Source organism: Oncorhynchus kisutch, linkage group LG28 (assembly GCF_002021735.2).
Source record: "Oncorhynchus kisutch isolate 150728-3 linkage group LG28, Okis_V2, whole genome shotgun sequence".
NCBI lineage: Eukaryota > Metazoa > Chordata > Actinopteri > Salmoniformes > Salmonidae > Oncorhynchus > Oncorhynchus kisutch.
In genome coordinates this window covers 25,514,623-25,539,115 of record NC_034201.2, presented here as the reverse complement: position 1 = coordinate 25,539,115, position 24,493 = coordinate 25,514,623, and the positions used below count along the sequence as shown (strand labels likewise).

The 24,493-nt window shown below is 43.2% G+C and overlaps 1 pseudogene; it reads right to left on the bottom strand.

Moving 5' to 3' along the window:
* Positions 1-4,453: 4,453 nt before the first annotated feature.
* LOC109873428 (rab5 GDP/GTP exchange factor-like) lies at positions 4,454-24,217 on the bottom strand (annotated as a pseudogene).
* Positions 24,218-24,493: the final 276 nt, after the last annotated feature.

The following is a 24,493-nucleotide window of genomic DNA, read 5'->3' as shown; positions in this document are numbered from 1 at the left end:
AACCAATGTAAAACAGCTGAAGCGGTGGAAGGTGGGACATTTCTCACAGTTATCCAATGAGCAATGGCCCGTATAAATATGAGAAGGGTAAATCGACACACCCACACATGTTATAAAAGCAATCTCTACAAGAAAGTGGGAAGACAAACAGTAACAAAATAATATGAAATCTTATTCTCCCAATGCATTCCTTCCTTCTAAACTCAGCAAAAAAAGAAACATCCCTTTTTCAGGACCATGTCTTTCAAAGATAATTGGTAAAAATCTAAATAACTTCACAGAGCTTCATTGTAAAGTGTTTAAACACCGTTTCCCATGCTTGTTCAATGACCTATAAACAATTAATGAACATGTACCTGTGGAACGGTAGGCAACAGTTATGAAACTTAGGACACTAAAGAGTCCTTTCTACTGACTCTGAAAAACACCAAAAGAAAGATGCCCAGAGTGCCTGCTCATATGCGTGAACATGCCTTAGGCATGCTGCAAGGAGGCATGAGGACTGCAGATGTGGCCAGGGCAATAAATTGCAATGTCCGTACTGTGAGATGCCTAAGACAGAGCTACAGGGAGACAGGACGGACAGGCTGATCGTCCTCACAGTGGCAGACCACGTGTAACAACACCTGCACAGGATCGGTAGATCCGAACATCACACCCAGGTACAGGACGGCAAAAACAACTGCCCGAGTTACACCAGAAACGCACAATCCTTCCATCAGTGCTCAGAGACTGTCCACAATAGGTTGAGAGAGGCTGGACTGAGGGCTTGTAGGCCTGTTGTAAGGCAGGTCCACACCAGACATCACTGACATCACCGGCAACAACGTCGCCTATGGGTACAAACCCACTGTCTCTGGACCAGACAGGACTGGCAAAAAGGGCTCTTCACTGACGAGTCACGGTTTTGTCTCACCAGGGGTGATGGTCAGTTTCGCGTTCATCGTCGAAGGAATGAGCGTTACACAGAGGCCTGTACTCTGGAGTGGGATCGATTTGGAGGTGGAGGGCCCGTCATGGTCTGGGAGGTGTGTCACAACATCATCGGACTGAGTTTGTTATCATTGCAGGCAATCTTAACGCTGTGTGTTACAGGGAAAACATCCTCCTCCCTCATGTGGTACCCTACCTGCAGGCTCATCCTGACATGACCCTCCACCATGACAATGCTACCAGCCATACTGCTCGTTCTGTGCGTGATTTCCTGCAAGACAGGAATGTCAATGTTCTGCCATGGCCAGTGAAGAGCCCGGATCTCAATCCCATTGAGCATGTCTGGGACCTATTGGATCGGAGGGTGAGGGCTAGGGCCATTCCCCCCAGAAATGTCCTGGAACTTGCAAGTGCCTTGGTGGAAGAGTGGGGTAACATTTCACAGCAAGAACTGACAAACCCGATGCAGTCCATGAGGAGGAGATGCACTGCAGTACTTAATGCAGCTGGTGGCCACACCAGATACTGACTGTTACTTTTGATTTTGACCCCCCTTTGTTCAGGGACACATTATTCAATTTCTGTTAGTCACATGCTTTATTTATAGTTAGAAATCTAGCAACTAATGGGATTTCAGTTTCCACTGGTGGTGAATTGGCACTAATTTAATTAGGCCTATATATAAGTAAATAGAAGAAGATGCTTTTTTTTCTCTCTATTGAACAAAAAAAATAGAACATTGACTGTAAAATAACAAAATTATTCTAATTGTCAACCCAAAATTCATGACAGTCACTGGATTAGGTTGCATAATATCACAACACTCTCTCAGTAGTCTATTACACTTCTTAATAAAGCATTGTGATGGACTTTAGTTGACAGTGAGGGGACGTTTCTTTTTTTGCTGAGTTTATGTGCAAAATCAAGTTTACTTACAATACCAGTCAAAAGTTGACACACCTAGGTTTTTCTTTATCTTTACTATTTTCGACACTGTAGAATAATAGTGAAGACATCAAAACTATGGAATAACACACATGGAATCATGTAGTAACCAAAAAAGTGTTAAACAAATCTAAATATATTTTATATTCTTTAAAGTGGCCACCATTTGCCTCGATGACAGCTTTGCACACTCTTGACATTCTCTCAACCAGCATCATGGGGAATGCTTTTCCAACTGTCTTGAAGGAGTTCTCACATATGCTGAGCACTTGTTGGCTGCTTTTCCTTCACTCTGCAGTCCAATTCATCCCAATCCATCTCAATTGGGTTGAGGTCGGTGATTGTGGAGGCCATGTCATCTGAAGCAGCACTCCATCACTCTCCTTCTTGGTCAAATAGCCCTTACAAATAGTCCTTGGAGAGTGTTGGGTCATTGTCTTGTTGAAAAACAAATTATAGTCCCACTAAGCGCAAACCAGATGGGATGGCGTATCGCTGCAGAATGCTGTGGTAGCCATGCTGGTTAAGTGTGCTTTGAATTCTAATTAAATCACAGACAGTGTCACCAGCAAAGCACCATCACACATCCTCCTCCATGCTTCACGGTGGGAATCACACACACAGAGATCATCCGTTCACCTACTCTGCGTCTCACAAAGACACGGCGGTTGGAACCAAAAATCTCACACTTGGACTCATCAGACCAAAGTACTGATTTCCACCAGTCTAATGTCCATTACTCGTGCTTCTTGGCCCAAGCAAGTCTCTTCTTATTATTGGTGTCCTTTAGTAGTGCTTTCTTTGCAGCAATTCAACCAAAAAGGCCTCTGAAAAGTTGATGTTGAGATGATTTACTTGAACTCTGTGAAGCATTTATTTGGGATGCAATTTCTGAAACTGGTAACTCTAATGGACTTATCCTCTGTAGCAGAGGAAACTCTGGGTCTCCCTTTCCTGTGGTGGTTCTCATGAGAGCCAGTTTCATCATAGTGCTTGATGGTTTTTGTGACTGCACTTGAAGAAAGGTTCAAAGTTCTTGAAATTTTCCAAATTGACTGAACTTCATGTCTTCAAGTAATGATGGACTGTCATTTCTCTTTTCTTATTTGAGCTGTTCTTGTCATAATATGGACTTGGTCTTTTACCAAATAGGGCTATCTTCTGTATACCACCCCTACCTTGTCACAACACAACTGATTGGCTCAAATGCATTAAGAAGGAAAGAAATTCCACAAATTAACAAGGCACACCTGTTAATTGAAATGCATTCCAGGTGACTACCTCATGAAGCTGGTTGAGAGAATGCCAAGTGTGTGCGCAAAGCTGACATCAAGGCAAAGGGAGGCTACATTGAAGAATCTCATATAAAATAGATAGATTTTTTGGTTTCTACATGATCCCGTGTGTTATTTCATAGTTTGTCTTCACTATTATTCTACAATGTATAAAATAGTAAAAATAAAGAAAAACCCTTGAATGAGTAGGTGTGTCCAAACTTCTGTATAAAAACTATGCCATGCTCAAAACTGTACTGAAATATGGATTTCCCACTAAACATGCCTTATTCCGAAGCCTAAATTGAACCTGAGGGAGAAATTGACCCACATACTAAATACAGAACGCTTGGAGAGAAGTGGAGCTGCCTTCTGTGAATGTGGGGCAAAATTAATGAGCCATTTTTTATGTCCCCAGTGAAGCTGAATAAAATGTAAGTCTTCCATTCAGGCTAGCCCCATCGAGACACCTCATCCCATTTCCTGGAGGATCCTCTGGTATCAACCCTGGCTTCCCAGCTAACCACTGAGCCTTGATGAATAGGCATCCAAAGGCATGAATAAAGAAAGTACATCTTACATTTTCTCCCAAACATGTGATCGGGGAAAGCAATATGGTGAACACATGCAATCTACATACACTCGTGACCCATCCAATTCTATTAAATGAGGAAAAGAGACCAGGAGAGATAAGAGCTACATAGCCACAGAAGGCTTCAGAGCAGCCACTTAGTTATGGTTTGAATCAAATAATACATCTTAAAAGTGCAACCTAACACACTAAACAATGTTCATTTTATGTCCAATTAGCTTTTTTAGTTACACTACAGCTTTTCTTCTTAGAAATTGTGTGTCAATTTCTAGCAGCAATTCTGAGGCTGAATGTAAAAGTTTAGCTTACTTCCACCATACCCATTTTATCTGTAGAAAGGATTCTCAGAATTGGGATATGGTTCCAAAGTAACCGGTCCCAAAGTAACCCACGACTGCTGTGCAGTGCCCCATTCTATCTGTACAACTCTGGTCAACGTTTTCGCCACAAGATGTCAGTAGCAAGTCATTTGCAGCAGGCAATGAAGGATACGCTACATGATTTAGGCTAGATTTTTGTGTATTTAACTGTTAACAAGCAACATTTCCTGTAAATTTCCTGTACAGTACCAGTCAAAAGTTGACACACATACTCATTCAAGGGTTTTTCTTTATTTTTACTATTTGACACTGTAGAATAATAGTAAAGACATCAAAACTATGAAATAACACATAGAATCATGTAGTAACTAAAAAAACTGTTAAAACTGTTATTCTTTAAAGTAGCCACCCTTTGCCCCGATGACAGATTTGCACACTCTTGACATTCTCTCAACCAGCTTCATGAGGAATGCTTTTCCAACTGTCTTGAAGGAGTTCTGTGGCCAGCCACTGTCCACCTCTGGCCTGCGAGGGAAGGCATGGCCCAACATGTAGCTCTCAAAGTCCACAGGGTCCAAGTTGAGGGACTGGGCGTCCAGTTTTTCAATGAAGGCAACTGCACAGCACTAAACAGAGAGAGGACACAGGAGGTGAGCTATAAACCAAATGAGTGTGTGCTTGGTTCTCTTCACCTCGGTGTGGGCATGAGGGAGTGGTGTGAAGTGGCACAGAGACACGTACCAGGTTAGTGAAGTAGTATCCGTCCTCTCCATTCATGAGCCTGCTGGGGTTGCAGAAGCGGGTGATGTACTGGATGTTGGATTGCAGGCGTGGTGGATTGGACTTCAGTACGATGTAGATTAGGGTGGGTAGGAAGTCGTCTGCCGAGGCTGGCTCGCTTTTGGTGATCTTGATGGCGCTAAAGATGTGCTTGCTGCAGCGCGTGATGCACGCTAGCTCTCCCTTGGTACCCGCTTGGAGTCCATCTCAATGATGTCTGTAATGCAACACACAATTCATAATCCTGTTCACAATCCTGAGATGTGAAAATATTTCCTATAGGTCAGATCAGTATGCTTTAAAATTGTGTAATATTGTATTGACTGCTGCTTTCTTGGCCATGTCTCCCTAGCAGAAGACACTGTGTCTTATTGAGCTTTTCCTGGTTCAATAAAGGTTAAAAAACTAACAAAAAAGGCAACACACTGCAGAGTCCTCTGAACACTACCCATGATTTAAAGAGACATGTTTGGTTGAGTCCTAATGGGATTCTGTTTGACACCATCCATGACTCACCTGTTATGGCTTTGACCACGTTGTCTGACACCGCTGGGATCTCCTCATCCACTGGCACACAGAGCATCTGAATGTCCACCCAGTGTAACACCCTATACAACCCACACAGTGGTGGGTGAGACAGTGACAAACACCCACAGTGACACAAACACAAAGGGTCATTACCACGCACATTGACAGATACGGGAGCATAATTGCATGCATGTCTGCCCACAGTGACACACCCCAATTCATAAACAATTTAATACAACTGCCTGTCTTTCAGGAAGAAGATTGTAGTCCTTACTGTATCCTGTTCTGAGTGGCCAGGTCTTTCTTCTCATTGTCTGTGGTCTCGGGACAGAAGACGCTCTTATACAGGCGAGTCATAATGGACTTCTCCACCTCGTCCATCACTTGCTCCACACGCTCTGAAGAGCCTGGAAGGAAAACATTTCACATTAGGCTTAACTTTTGTATTACACACACTTGAAGTCGGAAGTTTACACACACTTAGGTTGGAGTCATTAAAACTCATTTTTCAACCATTCCACAAATTCTTGTTAACAAACTATAGTTTTGGCAAGTCGGTTAGGACATCTACTTTGTGCATGACACAAGTCATTTTTCCAACAATTGTTTACAGACAGATCATTTCACTGTATCACACCATATCCACATGTACATACTACCTCAATGTATGTATATGTATATATACATACGTATATACACACACACACACACACACACACCACACACATACATATACATACACATATATATATACACATACATACATACATACATACATACATACATACATACATACATACATACATACATACATACACATATACATATACACATATATATATATATATACACATACACACACACACACACACACACACACACACTGCACAAAAAAATAAAGGGAACACTAAAATAACACATCCTAGATCTGAATGAATGAAATATTCTTATTAAATACTTTTTTCTTTACATTGAATGTGCTGACAACAAAATCACACAAATATTATCAATGGAAATCAAAATGTATCAACCCATGGAGGTTTGGATTTGGAGTCACACTCAAAATTAAAGTGGAAAACCACACTACAGGCTGATCCAACTTTGATGTAATGTCCTTAAAACAAGTCAAAATGAGGCTCAGTAGTGTGTGTGGCCTCCACGTGCCTGTATGACCTCCCTACAACGCCTGGGCATGCTCCTGATGAGGTGGCAGATGGTCTCCTGAGGGATCTCCTCCCAGACCTGGACTAAAGCATCCGCCACTCCTGGACAGTCTGTGGTGCAACGTGGCGTTGGTGGATGGAGCGAGACATGATGTCCCATGATGGCTCAATTGGATTCAAGTCTGGGGAATGGGCGGGCCAGTCCATAGCATCAATGCCTTCCTCTTGCAGGAACTGCTGACACACTCCAGCCACATAAGGTCTAACATGGTCTTGCATTAGGAGGAACCCAGGGCCAACCGCACAAGCATATGGTCTCACAAGGGGTCTGAGGATCTCATCTCGGTACCTAATGGCAGTCAGGCTACCTCTGGCGAGCACATGGAGGGCTGTGCGACCCCCAAAAGAAATGCCACCCCACACCATGACTGATCCACCGCCAAACCGGTCATGCTGGAGGATGTTGCAGGCAGCAGAATGTTCTCCACGGCGTCTCCAGACTCTGTCATGTCTGTCACGTGCTCAGTGTGAACCTGCTTTCATCGGTGAAGAGCACAGGGAACCAGTGGCGAATTTGCCAATCTTGGTGTTCTCTGGCAAATGCCAAACGTCCTGCACGGTGTTGGGCTGTAAGCACAATCCCCACCTGTGGACGTCGGGCCCTCATACCACCCTCATGGAGTCTGTTTCTGACCGTTTGAGCAGACACATGCACATTTGTGGCCTGCTGGAGGTTATTTTGCAGGGCTCTGGCAGTGCTCCTCCTGCTCCTCCTTGCACAAAGGCGGAGGTAGCGGTCCTGCTGCTGGGTTGTTGCCCTCCTACGACCTCCTCCACATCTCCTGATGTACTGGCCTGTCTCCTGGTAGCTCATGCTACCACTGGAGTGAAAGCACCGCCAGCATTCAAAAGTGACCAAAACATCAGCCAGGAAGCATAGGAACTGAGAAGTGGTCTGTGGTCACCACCTGCAGAACCACTCCTTTATTGGGGGTGTCTTGCTAATGGCCTATAATTTCCACCTGTTGTCTATTCCAATTGCACAACAGCATGTGAAATATTGTCAATCAGTGTTGCTTCCTAAGTGGACAGTTTGATTTCACAGAAGTGTGATTGACTTGGAGTTACATTGTGTTGTTTAAGTGTTCCCTTTATTTTTTGGAGCAGTGTACATGTTGTCATACCCGTGGTATATGGTCTGATATACCACAGCTGTCAGTCAATCAGCATTCAGGGCTCAAACCAACCAGTTTATATAATCCTCCCGCCCTTAGAATAGCCCTGCATGGTGGCGTTATTGACAAATAGTGTGCCCAACACATGGGCTATTCCAGCATCCAGATCAGAGCTGTCAAGTACAATCAAGTCTCTCGAATGGCATTGACGTTAGTTTCGCAATGTTGATCAGCGCACATTTGGATAAAAATGTCAAGAAGACAGGAAAGGGAGCGTACTGGAATTTATTCTGGATATTTAAAATAGCAATGCTTCTCTGGTGAGGCTTATGATTGTAGCGAGCGTGCATTTGCACACTGCAGTGCACAACAGAGGTGTTGTTTACATGTGCATTGGAGGTTTAATATACCTAGCAAGCAATTTGTCTTCTCCGCTACAGTTTGAGTTGTGTGTTGACTGGTCTCTTGGTTGATCTTAGTCGAGGAAATGTAGCTAGCTGCAGTTTTTGCCCGGTCTGAAACTAAAATGTGGCTAGCTCTTACCGTAGCTTGGACTATGGCGTAGCGAGATCGGCTTTCCAACACTATTGTAAACATTGTAAAGTTTGGTGTTGGTTTTGAACTGATTTAGTGAGCTATCTATGTTTTGTGGAAGAATGTAGGACTGGCATTTGGATGTGAGCTTGCTAAAGTTAGCTAGCTTCTATGTGAAGGCCAGCTGTTGTTGTAGGGAACAATTGAACCAAACATAGTTGCCCCCCACAATAAAATAGCACACAGAGTGAGGAACAGATGAGATATGGCAAACATATCAGACACCGACATGTCACATATTTAACACAAGGTTGGGGAGAAACTGAAGAAAAAAAGACTAAATCAGTTACATTACCAGCAAAAATATTGTAATCAGATTACAGATAGTTTTGAAAAACTATTACTTATAAATAAAAAAATATACATTGACATGTTTGTTTTCTCGATGATATTCAATTCAGCATTGAAAAATGGTGCTTCAAGTTTAAGTTAGTGCTGCCTGAGGGAGTCTGACCACAATTCAGGGAGAACTACGATGACACACCAAATGCATTTGATTAATCATTTTTGTCTTCTAATGCCTCTTTTAAGGGAAAGTAATCAGATTACGTTACTGAGGTTGGGTAATTGAAAAGTTGTGTTACTGCTTACAAATTGACAGGTAACAACTGTAACAGATTACATTTAGAAAGCAACCTAACCAATCCATCACAGATCACAAGGTATCTATTTCGTATCACAAGTCTAAAGGCCTGAAATCTACCAAACACATTTCCCATATCAGTCAAAGAGGATCCAGAGATTAAGACTTTAGCCTTTGATATGGCTGAAAGGACTTAGACTTATCAATGTCATTCATTGTCCTCAGTGGCCACTTGGTGAAGTGCTTAGGCCTCACTTGTATATTTACAGTAGATATTAATAGATATTTCTATTTGCAAATGAAACCAAAGGCATTATGTAAAAGCTCAGACACACAGGTAGGATTGCCAAATGATCAATCTATGTCGAGGGAAGAGCTCTTTTTTTCCTTTTCACATAGTGTATATTTATTTCTTCTAAACACATCTGTTTTTTGGCAATGTCAGTTCTTGCACATTTTTTACAAATACTTACTTTTATGTTCACTAGCTGGACAGGCAAATGCCGCTGAGTGCTAAACTGTAAACCAATCAAAAACGTGTGTACTATCGCTGTTGATCACGTCTGCCAATCGCGTTATCTGTGTCTCAGGGAGCAGACACAGTTCTGACAAACTGCTCAGGCTTTTAAAGGCTTTTTTTTTGTATGTATTAAACTATTTAGTTATAGAAATGTGATACCATCAATGCAAGCTGTAAAATGACTCCCGACAGCAACCTTAGTACTGTAGCTAGCTATTTACAACAAGTAGATATGTTGCTAGTTGCTAGCAGGAGCAGATGGCATTATCGATAACTAGCATATCATTCCAGGACAAGGAGCATTTTGGTTTTCAATTTATTCCAAGTAATAATTTAAGACTAGAAAAATCTATAGGACAAGTAGTGTATAACTAATACAGTCAATCAAGGCAGGACCCAATAATGTCATACTGACAAATAAGAAATGCTACTTCATCCATGTCAATAGTTGGAGTAGGATGATTGCAGAGCACCATGCCTCAGACTGTCAGGATGTTCATTTCCTAACTCACAAACTACAGTCCTTTGCTGTGATGATTTATTTGTATTAATTCTGGTCTCTCATGATCAATTCAGATCTCCTGTGACCTGCTCCCAGATATCAACCAAGTGCTATTTACCAAGCATGGGTTGATTCACTCACCTGTGAGGAGAACTGTCCTACTGCAGTCACTACTTAGACATTGAGACCACATATGCATTTGCCTGTTGTCTTTTCTGGATTTTGTCTTACACAGTCTAGTGCATTTTAGAGTTGAAGAACACTATTACAGATACACATTCTTGTTTGAGCATCTTTATTCATCATTGTCTCTCACTTTTATCTCCCATGGTCTATTCACCAAATCCTACAGTTTGAATTAGCCCTGCCGTCACTATTTAGACCGCATTTGCCTGTTGTCTTTTCTTTGTGGGTTTTTGTCTTACACAGTCTTGTCAGGGCAGCAGGGAGTCTACGGTTAAGAACGTTGAATCGTACAAAATGGAAAAGATGTCTCACACTCAGTCATAGATAATAGAATAATGAATGGATTTAAGATTTTGGCACTGTTTACTTTCAGGTTAGTAGGAAGGTTTTAATCATTTAAAACTACAAATATACTCACATTCACTGAACATTTAGTATTTGAAACTCAAAACATTAATTTCCCAACTAATATTTCTATAATCCTACAGGCTCTATCATTCTCCAAACCTTATATTCCAATGCATCCAACATTATGCATGCCTCCCATGGAATTGGGAGGCATGTTTTCATCTGGTTTAGAAAGCAAACTCTGGTTATCTTATTGCTTAGCACATTGTATTGGAATGAATGATATACTGTATGTGTAAGCTATGCCATATGTATTGGCTAATATATCTGCAGCTGTTGTTTTTAAAACTCTATTCTAGCATACGACACACACTATCTACATGATTTTATTTGGGTTTCTTTGCAAAGTATAGGATTGAATGTTTCATTAAGCCTGCAGAGAGATATTTTAAATTAGACATAATCAGGCCAAAACATCATTCAACAATTGAACTCAGAGATATAGCTAATGAAACAAAAATGTAGCTTTACAGAAGCTGGCTAGGTTAGTCTAACATTGGCTAGCTTTCAATAAATTGCCTAAATGGTAAACAGAGTTACCTCTTCAGTGCACTCGAAAGATTTAGATCTTATTTCAGTCTGGGAGCTAGCTATATCTGTTCCTCTTCATCAGATAACAGCTCACGTTATCATAGATAGAAGCAGGCCATTGGCTACCTTCATCACCAGGGTTATGTACGGGAGTTCTGATTGGTTCCAAGTTTAGTAGTTTGACACATTTGCCAGAGCGGCAGAGTTTCGAAATATACCTTTTTATGAGAAAATGTGCAAGAATTCAAGGTGCCAACAAATTGTCATCACAAGAATGTTTTACCATCATATCCCCCCCCAAAATCTGCTCCTCCCTCAACGGGAATTGATCAACTAAACATTTTAAAGCTTTGGCCCACCACCTAAGAGTATTGGCAGTCAATCTCGTGTTTTCACTCAGCAAAAATCTTTGAAGTCGTCAGCCACTCAACTAGAAGGTGGCAGTAGCGTTGCTTGGCAATGCATATATCCGTGCGTATTGCTTATGGTCTACATTCCAAGCTATCCGCGCTAATGATGCTTTTTTGTAGAAAGCCCTAGCCAGATGACCACAGCGAGATAACTACCTAGCAAGTTGACGTAGAAACAATTTCATTCACTTTCCATAATCACATACTGCTAGTGCAGCCCATAGCAAAATGTTGTTCTAGCTAGCTAACGTTAGAATATTCACTAGCTAGCATAACAAAGCTAGGTAAGGACACTGCCCTAACTTGGCAGTTAACACAGGCAGCCGTTCCATGGAAATTGTATTATAATGTCAATACTAGCTACAGTGGTGGAGTTACAGCTTGGAGGAAGTATTTAGTGTTGTGTGCATTGGAGCTGTGCATTTAGCTAGCTACCATCCCATACATTGCATATGAAGTTTGACTTGCTTATCCGTGGATGTACGGAGAAAATACCCTACTTTTGTGTTGGCTCCCCCACGTGGGGGTTCGTGCTCTCCAATTGGCTCAAAGTGAAGTTGTTAGCTACTGCCAAACATTGCGATTTTACAAGTAGAATCGGTAGGTTCGTCTTTACCGGGTCAGCATGCAGCAGCTACCGCTTTTGTTCTAGCAAGAGAAGGAATGGCCTCCCACTGTGATAAGTACTTAACAGCAGTCTATCGGCAGTGAGATTCTGTGTATTTCATGCTTAAGCCTTCAAAAACACCAACAGAACACTATTGTGCAGTAGAATGCATTATACTCCGTTATTTTGAAACCACACATTGGGACACAATTTTTTGTGAATCTTGTAAATGCATTGTATTTATATTTTTGTGATGCATTTTGTTACGTACACTGATTCCTTTATGGCAGATTGAGTCATGTTTGAACCCACCTTTAAAATTGGTCATGAGGCGGTCGGACATGTTCTGGTAGAAGTCTTGGACACACTCAAACAGCTCATCAGCACATAAGTCCTGAGAGATCAAAGGTCATCCCAGGTATTTGTCATTGAATGTCAATGTCTGGTCAACAGGAGAGGAACTACATACCAAAATTGCATGTTCCAGATCAAATGTGGTAGCTTGAAATAAACTTTTCAATCTTAACATAACAGCTCTGTTATGTCCGTTTATATAACTGCATTCCTTTTCAACAACAGATATACCATAGACAAAATGGCTTTAAACTGACATGGTTCTGTAAAGCCAAGTACAACAGACCTACTGATCTAGCCAATAAAAGCAAACTTTTCCAAACGAGAGCCTTGGTGTGTTTTTGCCATATAAAACAGCAATATTCCATTACAAAACATACACATAAAAGCTATTCTTTCAGCTTAGTTTTTCAAGGCTGACCTTTGTTGAAAGAACATAAATATCTACACACTGCTGCATATGCTCCCATTCGGTTTATTAAGTTTCAGCTGGATGAAGACCTTTTGGTCAAAATGCAACAAAAATGTTACACACAAGCATAAATTGTGCAGGTATTTCTATCCTTTCAGATTATACAGTACCAGTCAAAAGTTGACACACCTACCCATTCCACTTTTTTACAATTTTCTACATTGTAGAATAATAGTGAAGACATCCAAACTATGAAATAACACATGGAATCATGTAGTAACCAAAATAATGTTTTATATTTGAGATTCTTCAGAGTAGCCACCCTTTGCCTTGATGACAGCTTTGCACACTCTTGGCATTCTCTCAACCAGCTTCATGAGGTAGTCACCTGGAATGAATTTCAATTGACAGGTGTGCCTTGTTAAAGTTAATTTGTGGAATTTCTTTCCTTCTTAATGCGTTTGAGCCAATCAGTTGTGTTGTGACAAGGTAGGGGTGGTATACAGAAGATAGCCCTTTTTGGTAAAAGACCAAGTCCATATTATGGCAAGAACAGCTCAAATAACCAAAGAGAAATGACAGTCCATCATTACTTTAAGACATGAAGGTCAGTCAATCTGGAAAATGTCAAGAACTTTGAATGTTTCTTCAAGTGCAGTTGCAAAAACCATCAAACACTATGATGAAACTGGCTCTCATGAGGACCACTACAGGTAAGGAAGACCAGAAGTTAGCTCTGCTGCAGAGTTACCAGCCTCAGAAATGGCAGCATAAATAAATGCTTGAGAGTTCAAGTAACAGACATCTCAACAGCAACTGTTCAGAGGAGACTGCGTGTAATCAGGCCTTTATGGTCAAATTGCTGAAAAAAAAGAATATTCACCAAAAAAAAGACACCAATAATAAGAAGAGACTTACTTGGGCCAAGAAACACGAGCAATGGATATTAGGCCGGTGGAAATCTGTCCTTTGGTCTGATGAGTCCAAATTTTAGATTTTTGATTCCAACTGTCTTTGTGAGATGCAGAGTAGGTGAATGGATGATCTCCACATGTGTGCTTCCCACCGTGAAGCATGGAGGAGGAGGTGTGATGGTGTGGGAGTGCGTTGCTGCTCACACAGTCTTTGATTTATTTTGAATTCAAGGCACACTTAACCATCATGGCTACCACAGCAATATGCCATCCCATCTGGTTTGCGCTTAGTTTTTCAACAGGACAATGACCCAACACACCTCCAGGCTGTGTAAGGGCTATTTGACCAAGAAGGAGAGTGATGGAGTGTTGCATCAGATGACCTGGCCTCCACAATCACCCGACCTCATCCCAATTGAGATGTTTTGGATGAGTTGGACCGCAGAATGAAGGAAAAGCAGTCAACAAGCGCTCAGCACATGATTCCATGTGTTGTTTCATAGGTTTGATGTCTTCACTATTATTCTACAATATAGAAAATAGTAAAGAAAAACCCTTGAATGAGTAGGTGTGTCCAAACTTTTGACTGGTATTGTGTTTTTTACCCTGCGCATGGAAAATCATTGAAAACTATTGAATGCTCGTTCAACTGACCTTTTGTTTGACCATGATCTCGATGAAGGCACTGCTCTGCTTGTGGACTTCTCGGCTTGGTTTCTGCAGGGTCTTATAAAAAGGTTATATCCTTCCTGTTTGGCCCTGTCCGGGGGTGTCCTCGGATGGGGCCACAGTGTCTCCTGACCCCTCCTGTCTCAGCCTCCAGTATTTATGCTGCAGTAGTTTATGTGTTGGGGGGCTAGGGTCAGTTTGTTATATCTGGAGTACTTCTCCTGTCCTATTCGGTGTCCTGTGTGAATCTAAGTGTGCGTTCTCTAATTCTCTCCTTCTCTCTTTCTTTCTCTCGGAGGACCTGAGCCCTAGGACCATGCCCCATGCCCCAGGACTACCTGACATGATGACTCCTTGCTGTCCCCAGTCCACCTGGCTGTGCTGCTGCTCCAGTTTCAACTGTTCTGCCTGTGATTATTATTATTTGACCATGCTGGTCATTTATGAATATTTGAACATCTTGGCCATGTTCTGTTATAATCTCCACCCGGCACAGCCAGAAGAGGACTGGCCACCCCACATAGCCTGGTTCCTCTAGGTTTCTTCCTAGGTTTTGGCCTTTCTAGGGAGTTTTTCCTAGCCACCGTGCTTCTACACCTGCATTGCTTGCTGTTTGGGGTTTTAGGCTGGGTTTCTGTACAGCACTTTGAGATATCAGCTGATGTACGAAGGGCTATATAAATAAATTTGATTTGATCACTGCCAAGGAAGTGAGCTGATGAGACAATTACTAGGCTGATACACCGGGGTGGAAAGTGTGTGTCAAAAACTGCACTGGAGAAATACCATTGAGATAACTCGGGCTTTAACGTATAAGAGGGAATGCAAAGCGGTCTTTATGAGTTTTCAGAGTCAGTAAGTCACCTTTCTTGGAGGCTGTCCGTGATGAGGGACTGAAGAACTTCTTCACGGTGGTCACCTTGCACGTCTTCTCATTGGTCTTCCTTTCCTCGAACTTGGAGAAGGGGGCAAGAGAGGCCTGGGGTTGAGCCTGTGGCTGAGACTGGGCCCCCTGGATACTGGCATAGGCAGCCTCCTCCTCCTTCTGCAGCCTGAGGTAAACCAGGGGGAACAACTGGTGATAAAACTGTTTTACTTGAGGCTATTATTCAACAAACCGCTGGTGTCCTGTTTTAATTACAATGTATGGAGGGAAGGTAAGTGTTGGACAAAGCTAGTAAAAAATTGACATTTCATTAATGCCCAAAAACTTTTGATTATCATGTATGAATCCTCTACTAAATGTCTCAAGCTTGAATAGGATGTGGATAAGAAACACCAGCTTGATTCTGCTGGCCAGTGACCTGGGGCTGAAAGTTGGCATTCCCTAACATAGTGAGGCATCCCACATGAAACTGTGGTGTAAAAAAAGTATCTACCATGCCACTGAGGAAGGGCATACGTTTCAGCCTGAACCTTGGAGAAAAAGAATGCACCACAGCACTGACGACACATTGCAATTGATTATAACCTTTCACAGGTGGGCCTACTAACTTCTCAGTCTTCCTGGATCTGCTTCTGTCGGGCTCGCTGGTACTCTTCCCGCCAGCACTTGGAGCACAGGCCCTGCCAGGCCCCATTGCCATAGTAACCACAGCCCTTGTTGCAGAGCAGCTCCGACTGGTCCATGTGGATCCCGCGGCGCGCTCTCCGCTGACTCATCTCGCTGTCTCTATGGAGGAAACTCAGCAGAGCTGGCTGGCTGCTGGCAAGGAAAAATTGCATCATGTCTGGGTTGTTTGAGACCAACTGGGACATTGCGCTAAATACTTGTCATCCAGAGTCACATTTATTTATATTTTTTCCAAGCTGTAGCACACAATATTTTACTTACAGCAGGTTTTTAAAGAACCAAAAGAGTTGTCTGCATCGTGTTCATTTCTGCTACTGTGTCATTCCACTTCAAAAAGCACTGAGAAATGAATCCAATTGATTGCACCCAAATGGCCAATTATAATTTATAGGATACATATAATAGTCAATAAATATAGTACCTTTTATTTAACTAGGCAAGTCAGTGAAGAACAAATTATTGTTTACAATGACAGACTACCCCGGCCAAGCCCTAACCCAGACAATGCTGGGCCAATTGTGCGTCGCCCTCTGGGACTCCCAATCACAGCCGGTTGTGATACAGCCTGAAATTAAACCAGGTCTGTAGTGACGCCTCTATCACTGAGATGCAGTGCCTTAGACCGCTGCGCCCAACATCTGATTTTTTCCAACAATGAGTTAGACATGAGGAATCCAGTGAATCTCCCCTCCCAAAGATGATGTCCATGCATCGTTTTTCCACAACAACAAAAAATATTGCTTTTTCAGGCTAATTTACTTGTGGGTGGTAGCAAAATAGCTTCTGTTGTCATCGGATGAAAAAAAATGGACTATTGTGTTGCACTAAAGTATTTTATGTGAAGAAAAACTATAGTTGTACACCCTTTATCACTCTATTGAAGTAAAACATCACTGTTGACTTTCAATATAAAACAGATATTTTTTTTATGGTCTGCATTTTGAAAAGCTAATGCGCCCCCCCGAGGCTAGTGGAGAGACAGCCTCATCCTGGTCCAAAATATGATGAAAGAAAACATTGAATTGTTTTAAAAAGCTAATGATACAGTATTTATACAAACCATACAACTCTATGCACTATGACTACTTTGAACAATATACACAGTAAATAAAAATTACAAACATTTACTGGAAAAACGGCAGATGCAAAGTTTGGTAATCGAATTACAGTCAAATCTCCCCAAATTCTATTCTATTCTGATACCAAACTTTGTATCTGCACAGTTCTTCCTGGAAATGTGTTTTTGTTAAATCTTCTGAGGAAATTGTTAAAAGTAGCCATTGCACATAGTTTGTTAAACATTGAAATCAATGTCTGTTTGGTATAGATTTTAAAGTGAAAAACCTGAGTCTCAACATAATTCTGTTACCATGAAATTGCCTAGCAAGAGTGAACAGTAGGTAACAAGACCCATTTCTACACAGCAGAAAGCAGACAGCCATTAGAGCATCAATATTTCAGCGTGATGCTGCCGAAACTGCTGTGAGCTAAGAGCCAGAAGACACTGTGTGGTCAGGAACCAGGATAGGGACTAGGCTAAAGAGAGCAGCTTGAAGCGAACAGTTCACATGAACATTTTCAACCCCATATAGACTGGACAACACATGACTCATGGTGTGGTCAACTTCACACACACATTATAGTGGAAGGGAACAGGGAGGTGCTTCTCAAGCTCAATGCATTTGACACATTTTTCTATTGCATTTTATTTGTCACATGCGCCCAATACAATAGGTGTAGACCTTACAGTGAAATGCTTACTTACAAGCCCTTAACCAACAACGCAGTGCAGATAGTCTGGGTATCCATTTCACTAGCTGTTCAAGAGTCTTATGGCTTGGGGGTAGAAGCTGTTTAGAAGCCTCTTGGACCTAGACTTGGCGCTCCGGTGCTGTGCAGTAGCAGCGAGAACAGTGTATGACTAGGGTGGCTGGAGTCTCACAATTTTTAGTGCCTCCCTCTGACACAGCCTGGTATAGAAGTCCTGGATGGCAGGAAGCTTGGCACTGGTGATGTTCTGGGACATACGCACTACCCTCTGTAGTGCCTTGCGGTCGGAGGCCGAGAAGTTGCCATACCAAGTGTGCTAAGTTGTGCTGAGCAGACCCTACATCTCAGTAGCAGATTGTTTTGACAACAGAGGTTAGGGTTAGCCATCAGCCTAACTCCACCACTGCAAATATATATGGTTTAGGTGGGGAAAACAGCAAATAGGCCAAGCCTACAGTTGAGATGGTTTTCTTGCTATTATTATCACTAAAAAGCTTGACCGACATCAACTAAAACTACCATATGGTGTGAATGGGATACAACAGCTCCCTGCACTGCCATCAATGTGTAGCTATTTCACCAACCAAATAGACCAGAATAGCCAAGCCCTTAAAAAGCTCTAAGCCATGTGCAGTTTCCATGATGGAGCTTATGTTCATAACCATGTCACTGCAGTTGTGGCTCCTGAATATTGATTTTGTGAATGATCTCCACTCACAAAAAAATGTCCCCCAGAAGAAATTTAGGTAGGGCAGCTTGTCATTCTAAACAGAGAAATCATTCACCTACAGCTTGAACTTGCATTATATCAGTTCATGTACGTACTATGAATGAGTGTGTGCACACAAAATAAGACTGGGTGACCTTATGGGTTAAAACCTGGTTTAGCCCACTCTCAAGCAGAAGATGGATTCACACCTATAGCTTATGACTGATTGGCTTACATCAACAATGTACAAGATGTACCAAGATGGCGTAGCAGTGAAGATGTGTTTTGTTCGTGTCTCGTGTACTTTTGTATATATATATATATATATATATATATATTTAAACTTTATTTTCAATCTGTTTGATTTTTAATTCGATTATACCTTCCGGTAACCTGCCTCACCCAATGTGATAGATACGGTATCGCTATTATTTTTAATTTTAGAACACATTCAAGAACCTCCAGAAGCTAGAGGTGGCTTTTACCTTCTGCACAGATACCAGCCCTGTTCTTAGCCTGGACAATACTCGCCAGTCTACTAGTATCGGACTGTCTCTCCACAACAACGCCGGATTCCTGCCATAATCCCTGGACCACTACTTCTGATCTTCACAGCTAGCTAGCTCACAGCTTGCAGCAAGCTAGCTCACCGTGGCACCCAGTACCGAAGCTATCCCTGAGGCCCACCTCCCGGCCTACAAGCTAGCTCACCGTGGCACCCAGTACCGAAGCTATCCCTGAGGCCCACCTCCCGGCCTACTCAGCTGTTCACCCGAACCCCACTCATACATGGCTAGAGCCCGATACTCCACTGGATCCTTGCTGTAAACTCTGGACCTTGGCACCGGATCACCGCTGCTACCGATTGGCTATAGTGGCTAACGCCACTGCCACGAAGCTAGCACCAGTTAGCCGTGAGCCAGGCGCATCTCCCGGCCAGCAAACTAAATTCTACAATACCTCTTTCGCCATCTGGTTGGATTCTCTGTTGACACGGCGCCCCGCAGCACCACCACGACTGGTCTGCCGACGAATACGCCATCCACTGTGCCTTCAACCGGCCTCCGTCGGAGGGCTACTAACTTTAAACGCCTTGTCGCCTGCTAACGTAGTGGCGGGTTCCCTGTTCCATCTACTGCTGCCCCCTGGACACTATGATCACTTGGCTACATAGCTGATGCCTGCTGGACTGTCCATTAATCACGGTACTCTATTCTGTTTATTTTATTTTTTATCTGTCGGCCCCAGCCGCGAACTCAGGCTCTGTGTGTAGTTAATCTGACCCCCTCTGCCTAGTCATCGCCATTTTACCTGCTATTGTTGTGTTAGCTGATTAGCTGTTGTTGTCTCACCTGTTGTTTTAGCTAGCTCTCCCAATCAACACCTGCGATTACTTTATGCCTCGCTGTATGTCTCTCTCAAATGTCAATATGCCTTGTATACTGTTGTTCAGGTTAGTTATCATTGTTTTAGTTTACAATGGAGCCCCTAGTTCCACTCTTCATACCTCTGATACCTCCTTTGTCCCACCTCCCACACATGTGGTGATCTCACCCATTACAAACAGCATGTCCAGAGATACAACCTCTCTTATCATTACCCAGTGCCTGGGCTTACCTCCGCTGTACCCGCACCCCACCATACCCGTCTGCGCATTATGCCCTGAATATACTGTACCGTGCCCAGAAATCTGCTCCTTTTATTCTGTGTCCCCAACGCTCTAGGCGACCAGTTTTGATAGCCTTTAGCCGCACCCTCATACTACTCCTCCTCTGTTCCGCGGGTGATGTGGAGGTAAACCCAGGCCCTGCATGACCCAGGCACCCTCATTTGTTGACTTCTGTGATCGAAACAGCCTTGGTTTCATGCATGTCAACATCAGAAGCCTCCTCCCTAAGTTTGTTTTACTCACTGCCTTAGCACACTCTGCCAACCCTGATGTCCTTGCCGTGTCTGAATCCTGGCTTAGGAAGGCCACCAAAAATTCTGAGATTTCCATACCCAACTATAACATTTTCCGTCAAGATAGAACTGCCAATGGGGGAGGAGTTGCAATCTACTGCAGCGATAGCCTGCAAAGTAATGTCATACTTTCCAGGTCCATACCCAAACAGTTTGAACGACTAATTTGAAAAATGACTCTCTCCAGAAATAAGTCTCTCACTGTTGCCGCCTGCTACAGACCCCCCTCAGCTCCCAGCTGTGCCCTGGACACCATTTGTGAATTGATCGCCCCCCATCTAGCTTCAGAGTTTGGTCTGTTAGGTGACCTAAACTGGGATATGCTTAACACCCCGGCAGTCCTACAATCTAAGCTAGATGCCCTCAATCTCACACAAATCATCAAGGAACCCACCAGGTACAACCCTAAATCTGTAAACAAGGGCACCCTCATAGACGTTATCCTGACCAACTGGCCCTCCAAATACACCTCCACTGTCTTCAACCAGGATCTCTGCGATCACTGCCTCATCACTGTCAAACGCTCCCTAAAACACTTCTGCGAGCAGGCCTTTCTAATCGACCTGGCCCAGGTATCTTGGAAGGATATTGACCTCATCCCGTCAGTTGAGGATACCTGGTCATTCTTTAAAAGTAACTTCCTCACCATCTTAGATAAGCATGCCCCGTTCAAAAAATGCAAAACTAAGAACAGATATAGCCCTTGGTCCACTCCAGACCTGACTGCCCTCGACCAGCACAAAAACATCCTGTGGCGGACTGCAATAGCATCGAATAGTCCCCGCGATATGCAACTGTTCAGGGAAGTCAGGAACACGCAGTCAGTCAGGAAAGCAAAGGCCATCTTTTTCAAGCAGAAATTTGCATCCTGTAGCTCTAACTCCAAACATTTCTGGGACACTGTAAAGTCCATGGAGAACAAGAGCACCTCCTCCCAGCTGCCCACTGCACTGAGGCTAGGTAACACGGTCACCACCGATAAATCCATGATAATCGAAACTTCCACAAGCATTTCTCAACGGCAGGCCATGCCTTCCTTCTGGCTACTCCAACCTCGGCCAACAGCTCCGCCCCCCCCTCAGCTACTCACCCAAGCCTCCCCAGCTTCTCCTTTACCCAAATCCAGATAGCAGATGTTCTGAAAGAGCTGCACAAATCAGCTGGGCTTAACAATCTGGACCCTCTATTTCTGAAACTATCCGCCGCCATTGTCGCAACCCCTATTACCAGCCTGTTCAACCTCTCTTTCATATCGTCTGAGATCCCCAAGGATTGGAAAGCTGCCGCAGTCATCCCCGTCTTCAAAGGGGGAGACACCCTGGACCCTAACTGTTACAGACCTATATCCATCCTGCCCTGCCTATCTAAGGTCTTCAAAAGCCAAGTCAACAAACAGATCACCGACCATCTCGAATCCCACCGTGCCTTCTCCGCTGTGCAATCTGGTTTCCGAGCCAGTCACGGGTGCACCTCAGCCACGCTCAAGGTACTAAACGGTATCATAACCACCATCGATAAAAGACAGTACTGTGCAGCCGTCTTCATCGACCTGGCCAAGGCTTTCGACTGTCAATCACCATATTCTTATTGGCAGACTCAGTAGCCTCTGTTTTTCTAATGACTGCCTTGCCTGGTTCACCAACTACTTTGCAGACAGAGTTCAGTGTGTCAAATCAGAGGGCATGTTGTCTGGTCCTCTGGCAGTCTCTATGGGGGTGCCACAGGGTTCAATTCTCGGGCCGACTCTTTTCTCTGTATATATCAATGATGTTGCGCTTGCTGCGGGCGATTCCCTGATCCACCTCTACGCAGACGACACCATTCTATATACTTCTGGCCCTTCCTTGGAAACTGTGCTATCTAACCTCCAAACGAGCTTCAATGCGATACAACACTCCTTCCGTGGCCTCCAACTGCTCTTAAACGCTAGTAAAACCAAATGCATGCTTTTCAACCGTTCGCTGCCTGCACCCGCACGCCCGACTAGCATCACCACCCTGGATGGTTCCGACCTAGAATATGTGGACATCTATAAGTACCTCGGTGTCTGGCTAGACTGTAAACTCTCCTTCCAGACTCATATCAAACATCTTCAATCTAAAATCAAATCTAGAGTCGGCTTTCTATTCCGCAACAAAGCCTCCTTCACTCACGCCGCAAAACTTACCCTAGTAAGATCCTTGACTTCAGCGACTTCTACAAAATAGCTTCCAATACTCTACTCAGCAAACTAGATGCAGTTTATCATAGTGCCATCCATTTTGTTACTAAAGCACCTTATACCACCCACCACTGCGACCTGTATGCTCTAGTCGGCTGGCCCTCGCTATATATTCGTCGCCAGACCCACTGGCTCCAGGTCATCTACAAGTCCATGCTAGGTAAAGCTCCGCCTTATCTCAGTTCAATGGTCACGATGGCAACACCCACCCGTAGCACTCGATCCAGCAGGTGTATCTCACTGATCATCCCTAAAGCCAACACCTCATTTGGCCACCTTTCCTTCCAGTTCTCTGCTGCTGTGACTGGAACGAATTGCAAAAATCGCTGAAGTTGGAGACTTTTATTTCCCTCACCAACTGTAAACATCTGCTGAGCAGCTAACCGATCGCTGCAGCTGTACATAGTCCATCGGTAAATAGCCCACCAAATTTACCTACCTCATCCCCATACTGTTTTTCTTTATTTACTTTTCTGCTGATTAAAATTGTAATTATTTGCCTACCTCCTCATGCCTTTTGCACACAATGTATAGACTCTTTTCTTTTTTTCTACTGTGTTATTGACTTGTTTGTTGTTTACTCCATGTGTAACTCTGTGTTGTTGTCTGTTCACACTGCTATGCTTCATCTTGGCCAGATCACAGTTGTAAATGAGAACTTGTTCTCAACTAGCCTACCTGGTTAAATAAAGGTGAAAAAAACAATAACATGGCAGAAGCATGGCTGGTTAGTTAACTAGCTATCGCAACAAGCAAAACAAACGAAGATAAGCCGAAGACATGGGAGCATGTACAGGTTACAACAAACATAAACGGGGTTTCAGCACAAGGCGTTAGATTTTGTCAAACTCAACGGCAACAATAAATAACTAGCTAGCTACCTGCCTGGCTAGGCACCTAACCAGTGTGACGATATTTAGCTAGCATGCTAGAACAATGAGACAGACATTCAACCGGATGTATAAATGTGAAGCCTCCGCTTGGCGTTTCCACTCACTACCAAATATAGTAGTGAGAGGAAGCCCACTGGCCGGCATGGGAGAAGATGTAACGATATGGATTTTGGACGACATTCTGCACATTTTCTAATCGATTAAACATTTGATCTCAATACAGTTTTCTGTTCCCAAAACTAGAATATGTTATGAACAAAGTGGACTAAGTTTTGTAAATCTCGTTGTTTAGGAGTACAAAGGCGAATGGAGTTATTGCACACGCGCACTTCACATGAGGCATTCCCAAACGGAAATATGCAGATGATACTAGAACGCGCCAATAGGATCTCGCTAGTTCATGCTTGGCTCTGCCCACCTCCTTGCTTATTCTGTCCTAATTTGTTCCCATTGGAAGCGACAGGCTATCGTCTCTTGGTTTAGTGATAAACATATTTGCTAAGGTATCTTTGTGTAGTTAGCAAAAGTGTACTAACATTTTGGCTGTTATAAACATGCCGTAGCTAACTGTTCTACAATTAACTTGACAAAGTATAATCCTTACCATTTTTCAGTGTCCTAGGACGAGCTACCTTTAGCCACTGACTGTGGCTGGGAATTGTCTGGAGAGGTGGAGCATACTCTTGAGTCTCAGTCACTTAATAATAAGGGTTCCCTCGACCACGCCCACAATTTGGGGAACACAAACATTTGTTCCCATTCACTCCCATTGTAGGAGCCCCAATTTCGTCGTCGATTTTTAGTTACACAGACATAACAAAACATGCCGGAAATTACTGTTGTTCAATTTACATGTAACCAGATCAAACATCGCGACGTATGCATCGCAAAGCTTCCGAGTGGCGCAGCGGTCTAAGCACTGCATCTCTGTCATTACAGACACCCTGGTTCGAATCCATGCTGTA